The 8,504-nt window shown below is 48.3% G+C and overlaps 1 long non-coding RNA gene across 3 annotated transcripts; it reads left to right on the forward strand.

Annotated features, from left to right (window-relative positions):
• Window positions 1–2,452: 2,452 nt before the first annotated feature.
• Window positions 2,453–7,465, forward strand: LOC103734315. Of its 3 annotated transcripts, none has more exons than XR_003849563.1 (4): window positions 2,453–2,752; window positions 6,240–6,557; window positions 6,713–6,893; window positions 6,999–7,465. It is a non-coding gene; the product is annotated as an uncharacterized LOC103734315 (long non-coding RNA). The 3 variants fall into 3 exon arrangements; XR_607272.3 differs by having other exon boundaries at window positions 2,454–2,752; window positions 6,306–6,557; XR_003849564.1 differs by having other exon boundaries at window positions 2,458–2,752; window positions 6,404–6,557.
• Window positions 7,466–8,504: the final 1,039 nt, after the last annotated feature.

Below are 8,504 nucleotides of genomic sequence, written 5' to 3' on the forward strand. Positions count from 1 at the left end.
ACTGTAGCCCAACTAGCCACAAGCTTGCCTAGCATGCAGGAAGCCCCAGGCTCCACTCCTGGCTCTGCATAAACCTGGCACGATGGTGCATACCTGTAATCCTGGGCAGGAGGATCAGAGGTTCAAAATCACCCTTGCCTACACAGAAAATTTGAGGCCAGACATGGCTTGCGATTCTGTCTAAAGGAAGAAAAGAAAGAAATATACAGGGTGAAAGTGGTTGGTATGCATTATGTACATGTGAGAAATTGTCAATTAACAATTTAATTGCTATAAAAAGGAAAGGAGGAAAGGAAGAAAGGAAGGAAGGAAGGAAGGAAGGAGGCAAGAAGGGAGGGAGGGAGGGAGGGAGGGAGGGAGGGAAGAAGGAGAAGGGATGTAGAGATGGCTCAGTGGTTACGAGCACTGGTTGCTTTTCAAGAGGACCTGAGTTCAGTTCCCAGCACCCACATGGTGACTCACAATCATCCATAACTCCATTTCTGGGGGTTTCAACGCCGTCTCCAGACCTCTGAGGGCATTGCGCACATACTTGGAGCACTTACATGCAGGTAAGACACTTGTACACATAAATTTTAAAAATCGGGAAAAAAGAGTGCTGGGATCAGCAGTGTACACTACCACACCCAGACTTCCAGATCTTTCCATTGGCAGATCTGAGCACCGTCCTTTCCCTGAAACACCATCTTTTCTCCCTCTCTAACCCTTCTTTTCCTCTCTCTCTCTCTCTCTCTCTCTCTCTCTCTCTCTCTCTCTTTCTCTCTCTGCACGTGCACTTGTATGTTCATCTGAATGTGGGCTCCCATGGGTCACAGCACACACGTGAAAGTCATTGGACAACCTTGGGTGTTGGTCCTAGTCTTCTACCTCATGTGAGACAGGGTCTCCAATGCCCCCACTGAGTAGCCCAGGCTAGCTGACTTTCGAGATTCTGGTGAGACAATGAACTCAAAGGTGGTGGTGCCTGGACTCTCCCTACTTCTTAGTAAATGTCTTCTCTCCAAAGTCCCAGTGCCCAGATACGACCCCTTTGCAGGAGAGGGGATAGACATAGGATGTTTGAGAACGAGCTAGGCCTGCAGCTGTAGCCTTAAGGAAAACAAATTCAATGACAAAAGCCAGGCACACACACCTGTCATCCCAGCACTGGAGATGCTAAGGCAGGAGGATTATGAGTTTGGGGCCAGCCTGGGCTCTATAGTGAGTTTAAGACCAGCTTAGGCTACTTATGAAGATCCTGTCTCCAAAAACAAACAAACGGGGTTGGGGAGACACAGCTCAATGGGTAAAACACTTTCCATACAAGCCTAAGGACCAGAGTTCAGATCCCTAGGACTCTCAAAAAACTGGAATGCAATAGCACAAATGTTAACTTTTATGAATTGCATATATCGTATAAGGTCAGACGATTTTATTATTGGTTGTTATTTTTTGAGACAGGGTCTCCCTTGTAGCCCTAGCTGACCTGGAACAAGCCTGGACTGGCCTTGAACTCACAGGTCCTCCTGCCTCTGCCTCCCCAGTGCTGGGATTATAGGCATGCGCCACTACGCCTGACCAGATGATATATTTTTTAAAATACGATGAGGCTGGAGAGATGGCTCGGCAGTTAAGAGCACTGACTGCTCTTGCAGATGACGTGGGTTCAATTCCAGCACTGACATGGCTCCAGTTCCAGGGGAATCCGAAGCTCTCTTCTGACCTCCATGGCACTGCATGACACGGGTGTACTCACATACATGCAGGCAATACATTCGTATACATAAAATAAAATAAAATAAAATAAAATAAAATAAAATAAAATAAAATAAAATAAAAACATAGGTGTGGTGGCACAGCGTCTTTCATTCCAGCATTCGGGAAGGAGGCAGAGGCAGGCAGATCTCTGTGAGATTGAGGCCAGCTTGGTCTACATAAAGTTCCAGGACAATTGGGGCTACAAGGAGACCCTGTCTCAAAAAAACAAAATTACAAACAACAGTAAACCCAGGAATAAAGCTGGCATGATGCACACTTCTCATGTCAGGACTCAGGAGATGTTGACACAAAGATAGGAAGTTCAAGGCCATACTCACTATGTAAGGAGTTCCAGGCCAGCCTGGGCTATATGAGACCCTGCATCAAACAGAACAAAGTCATTGGAAACTTCAAGGCTGCTGGGGTGGGAAGTGACTGCACTGGGTCACTGAGACACCCACTTGGTGGGCCTCAGTTTCTCATCTGTGAGCTCAGGGTTGCTAGGGAAGACTGGCTGGCGCCTGCTAGGTATTTAATGAATGATCAGTCCTCTGCCTTCTCAGCCTTCCCAGCATTTCCCGGGAAGCCTTGGGCTCAGTGCCCTGGAGGAGGCGGGAGACTCCAGGCCCCTCATCCCTGGAGGGATGAGGCCTGGCAAAGCTGCTCCTCCCACCCCTGGCGCCTGCGCCTGCAAACCCCACTGGCCTGGGGGAGGGAGGCAGGCTGGATGGCCGCTGCAGTAGCAGCTGCTCCAGCAGAGGCCAGCTCCGCCTCCCCCGACCGCCGGCATTCCTTAGGGAGGCGGGAGCCGGGATGGGGCTTGTTGGGGCCTCTGCTGGCGGGCCGCAATGACGCTTGACCCCCTACAAGCCTGGCCTGGTTTGCTTTCCTGAGACCCCAGCACTGAAGGCCAGCGGTGAAGAAGGCTGAACTAGGAGGATGACCACGAGTTCCAGGACAGCCAGGGCTACACAGCAAGACCTTGTCTTTAAGAGAAAAAACCGGGGATGGGGGGGTAAGACTGCTCAGAAGTTAAAAGCCTCCTCCTCCCCCTCCCCTTCCCACCTCCTTTTCCTCCTCTTCTTCCTCTTTTTCTTCTTTTCTAAATGTAGCCCAGGCAGGTGTCACACTCACTGTGTAGTGGAGACTGAACTCTTGATCCCCCTGCCTTCACCACCCAAGTGGAATGATACATGCACCACACCTGGTTTGTGCAGTGCTGGGGATAAACTCAGGGCTTCCTACATGCCAGTCCCATGCTCTTCCCACTGCACAGCATCCCCAGTCTCTCCCACACAAAGTCTGGATTTGATTTTGTGGATTCTTTGTCTATTGCTCACAGTGACACCATGGTGCCAGTCCTCAGTTTCTCTTACCTGTCCATGAGGTCTAATATTTTCTGCATGGCTGTAAGAAAGGAAGGGAGGGAGGGTTTGGTGCACAGTGGGTACTATTAAGAATCAACCATTAGTGAAGTGTGGTGCTATACATCTGAAATCATATCACTTCGGAGCCTAAGGCAGGAGAAGGAGAGTCCAAGACCAGGGCTGCTGAGATGGCTTAGGAACTTGCGACCAAGCCTGACAACTTGAATTCGACCCCAGGACTTACATGGTAGAACTGACTCCTGCAAATCGTCCTCTGACCTCCACACTCAGAACATAGCACACACACATGCACACGCACACACACAAATTTGAGAAAGAGAGAGAGAGAGAGAGAGAGAGAGAGAGAGATCAAAGCCAGCCTATGTTAGAGAATGAGACTCAAAAAACACAGTAGCTGGGTATAGTGGCCCAGGCCCATAAGGCCAGCACTTGGGAGACAGAAGGAGGATCGCAAATTCAAGGCCAGCGGGCTAGAGTCCACCTGCCTTCTTAGTGTCTAACTTGCTACAGATACGAGATGTGGAAAATTTACGAACCTGCAAGTGTGTTTTGTCTGTGTGGTATGTGCGTAGGTATGTCAGTGGAGGCCAGAGAAAGACATCAGGAGTCTGCCTCTGTTGTCCCCCATCTGAGTTTTTCTTCTTAATTTTATTTATTTACTTTCTGTATGCTTGCAATTGCCTGTATACATGCCATGGTGCCTGTGTGGACCTCAGAGGACAAATTGCAGGAGTCAGTTCCCTCTTCCACCATCTGGATTCCAAGGATGAAACTCAGGGTGTCATGCTTGGCAGCAAGCACCTTTACCCATTAAGCCATCTCGCTAGCCCCAGGACCAGCTTTTTTACATGAGTGCTAGGGATTTGAACTCAGTTCCTCCTTCTTTTCACAGCAAATGCTCTTACTATTGAGCGATCTTTCCAGCTCCTGTTGGTATGGTTTTTGTTGTTCTAATTTGTGGGGTTCTTTTGTTTTTTGAAGCACAGCCATGTGTCACCTCAATCCCTGAGTACTGGGATTACAGGCATGTGTTACCTCATGCATCTCACTGAAAGATGCAAAGCGTTCTTTGGGTTTTGGTTTGGGGGTTTGGGGTTTTTTTTTGTTTTGGGGTTTTTTTTTTGTTCGGTTGGTTTATTTATTTATTTATTTATTTATTTATTTATTTACTTTGGTCTTTTGGAGACAGGGTCTCCCTGTACTCCCAACTGGCCTGGAACTCACTATATCCTCTTATCTCACAGAAATTCGCCTGCCTCTGCCTCCAGAGTGCTGGGACTAAACATATGTGCCACCACACCTGGCTGAAAGATGCGAGGTTTAAGGAGAAAAAAAAAAATGCCTTGGGCTTTTAGTAGTTCCCAGGAAATGTTCTCACTCACAGGAGGGAATTTATCACGCTCATGGCTATGTTCCCAGAGTGCTAACTAGAACCAGGCCCACAGAAGGTGCTAACTCAATCTTCCTTTTTTTTTTCTTTTTTTTTTTTTTGGAAGGACAGGGTCTCCCTGTAGCCCCAGATGGCCTGGAACTCACTATGTAGACCAGGCTGACCTCAAACTCATAGAGATCCACCTTCCTCTGCCTCCAGAGTACTGAGACTAAAGTCATGTGCTACCAGGCCCAGGAAATTTTTTTATGTATATGAGTATTTTATCTGCATGCATGTAAGTGGACCACGTTCATGAAGTGCATGGAGACCAGAAGAGGGCGTTGGGTCCCCAGGAACTGGAGTTATGGACACTTGCTAATCACCATGGGGGTGCTGGGAATTGAGCCTGGGTCCCCTGCAAGAGTAGCCAGTGCTCTTAGCCACTGAGGCAGCTCTCCAGTCCCTGCTTATTGAATCTTTTTGGATACAAGCACACATGTATATAAATTAAAATTGTTTGGATCACTGGGCACCCTGTAAGAGGTGAGCGTGTCCAAGCTGAGACTGGGGCTAGGGCTCAGTTGGCAGAGCACTTGCCTACCATGCATGAGATTGTGGGTTCCATTCCCAGCATTGCATAAACCAAGTGTGGTGGTACACACATGTGATCCCAGCACTTGGGAGGTGGAAGCAGGAGGATCAGAAGTTCAAGGTCATCCTCAGCTACATAATGCATTCAAGGCTAGCCTAAACTACAGAATAGCTTGCTTGTCTCCAAATTAAAACAAAAAATAACAAATCATCCTATCTAGCAGAGGAAAATTCAGAATTTCTGTGTCACTCCAACTGCTTTGGAGCAGATACCAGAGCTGGCTCAACATTATCTCCAACAGGCACAGAAATCAACCAGTGAGTCTCAGTGGGGACAGAGGAAGCCCTTCTTTCACAAATGCTTCAAGCATGATGTGGTTTCCTCCCTGGTTTTAATACGTATAATTTGCCTTCTGGACAAAGAGACTGGCGTAGGTCAGAAACAACAGACAATGGGCTTGATTTACTAAAGCACAGCCATCTCCTGTGAGGAGGGGGTCAGCTCAGCCCATGCATGGGATGCAGAGAGGCTGAAGGCCAGCACAGGAGAGGGTGTGGGTGTGTGCACGTGTGGAATCAGAGTCAGCGTTGGAGGGGTCATCCTCAGTTACTCCTCACTTTATTTTTTTTAATTATGTGTATATGTGTGTGGGTATGTGCACCACATGTATGCAAGGCCAGAAGAGGGTGTCGGATCCCCTGTAACTGGAGTTATGAATGGTTGTTAACCACCAAGAACCAAACCTGGGTCCTCTGCAAGAGCAGCCAATGCTCTTAACCTCTAAGCCATCTCTCCAACCCTCTTTTCTTGATATAACCTGATAACCTGGAAGCCAGCCTGGCCTTGAACTCTGTATGTTGCCAAAGATGACTCTGAACTCCTTTTGTTTGTTCTTGTTTTTGGTTTGTCTGATTGATTGGTTGGTTGATTGACTGGTTAGTTGATTTTGAAACAAGGTCTCACTATGTAGCCCCAGCTGGCCTAGAACTTGCTATGTAAACCAGGCTGGGCTCCAACTCACAGAGATCCACCAGTCTCTGCCTCCCAAGTGCTGGGATTAAAGACATGTGTACCACCATGCCCAATTAAAAGAATATTTTTTAATTTTTTAAAATTTTGTTTGTTTGTATATGTGTGTATGCACCCACAGCACCTGTGTGGAGGTCAGAGGACAGCTTATGACAGTTCATTTCCTCCTTCCACCATGTGGGTTCAGAAAATCCAACTATGATCACCAGGGTTGGTGGCAAGTCCTGTTACTGCTGAGCCCTCTTGACAGCCCTGGGAGATGCTGTTGATCCATGTGTTTCTCAGATGTTCAATATAGCAGGAGCCAGAACAGCTGGGCGCCATAGTATTCTCTCACGCCTCGAATTGGGGACAAGGAAGAAAGTGCTGATGGTGAGCTGTGGGAGCAGCTGTTCCAGAAACTGAACAATTTCACAACACCCATCCAGACTGCCATGAGGTGGGTGCCCTGGGGCCACAGGGCTCCCTGCCAGGAGTAGGAGATAAGACACTGTGGTCTCCCCTCCTGCCACTCAAAACCCCCAGAAAAGTCCCCTTGGAGGTCTGGCTGAGAAACTTGGGGTAGCCCCTCACCCCCTGCTTTTGGATTTACAGGTATTCCCCTCCCCAAACTGTTTAGACATTAACTCAGCCGGGACAAGCCAAAGCCAACAGTCCAGGGTTGTGACACAGAAGAGTCATATACCTGCTGCCTTGGGCTCTCTATGGATCAGTCTTGGATCCTGGGCTTCTTTCTGATCCTCATGAGCAGCCATCTGAGCCACACCAACCTGCTGTGAGTCTAGGGAACCCAGGGGACTCAGGTGACTTTCCCTGGCATGGCTCCCAGCTCCAGGCATTCACCTGCCACGGAGTCCCTCATGTCTGTCTGTCCTTGCAGGTACATCCTGGTGGTCCCCCAAGTCATGAGGGTTGGCAGCACTGAGAACACCAGCATCCAAGCACATCGGACACCATGCAGTCACTGCACACGCCTCTCAGGGCGAATGTCACCATGTGGGACTTTCCCCTGAGGAAGATGATATTGACCTGGAGCAAGCTCACTCTGTCCCCAGAAAATAACTTCATGGTTCAATTGCCTGTGATGGTGGGTGATGAAGATGGGTGGTCATAAAAGGTGACTCTGGGTCAGCAGAAAGGGTGCAGATGAGCAGGCACTACAGGGAACTTCCCACAGGGACAATGTATGCATTTAGTGATTCTCTCAAGTCTTGCCCATTTAGATATCAAAAGCCTCCCAGAGCCTGGAATCTAGGAAAGGCTTTTTGCTTAAAGCACTGACTCCTACAATGCTTCTGTAAATTATGGAAGATGCCCTCTGCTGGTAACTTGGGAAACTGACGTGAACTGTATCTCATTGCTCCTTTGGCTGGGTAGTTTTTGCAGAACTGTCGAGGGCAGGCTTGCTCCCACAGGCAGAAACACCTTTCTACTTTGAGTTTTAGTGTGAGGTGTGCATGTGCATGTAGGTGTGTGGTATGTATGTGTGCGTGCATGCATGTGTGTGTAAGTGGTTGCACATGCATGTGTGTGTTGTGTGTGCATGTGTGGGGGTGACAATGTGAATGTGTTTCTGTGTAGACCAGACATCAACATTGGTAGTCTTTCTTTATTATCTATCTTTTCTTTTTTGCTTTTTCTTGACTTTTAATTTTTATTTATTTTTATTTTATGAGTATGAGTGTTTTGCTTGCATGTATGTGAGTCCAACACATGCATGCAAATCCCACACAAACCAAAAGATGGTGTTAGATCCCCTGGAACTGGAGTTATGGATGGTTGTTAGCCACATGTCTGGCTGTGGACATCCCAACCAATCCTCCTCGTCCTCCAAACTGGTACTAATATGGGCAGCTCTTTCAAATCTACATCTGTGTTGGTAGTCAAAGCAGTTACCCCATCTTCTGAGCTGTACACGCTGTGGTTCTGGCAGTAGATGAGGACTCTGGATGCTGGTGATCCATCCAGATTTGAGAGAGACCTGAGGGGTGATTCTGGTGTGAGGTGGACAGACCTGGGGTGTGGCTCACAGTGAGAAACAGAAAACTGGAGAGAGCATCTGGACAGACCTGCTCCACAGGCGGTGCACTCCGCAGCCCTAAAGAGGCCATTCATTTCAGTGTTTGTGAACAGTACCCTTAGGGCTTTTTGGCTATATGTGGCCCCTTGAGCACTGGTATGCTGGTTGGAGTGGAAGCATGGAGGAGAGTGGGAAGGAGATGTGGAGGGCTTGGGGTAAGCTCGGAGTATGGCTATTGTAAGGGCTGGCTTTCCTAATGTACACCAGCTATGGCTTAAATTTGGAGGGTTGGGGACTGGAGAGCTTGTTCAGTGGTTAGAGTACTAGCTGCTCTTGCAGAGGACCTGGGTTTGATTCCCAGCACCC

Source organism: Nannospalax galili, unplaced genomic scaffold, assembly GCF_000622305.1.
Source record: "Nannospalax galili isolate Female #2095 unplaced genomic scaffold, S.galili_v1.0 scaffold1736, whole genome shotgun sequence".
NCBI lineage: Eukaryota > Metazoa > Chordata > Mammalia > Rodentia > Spalacidae > Nannospalax > Nannospalax galili.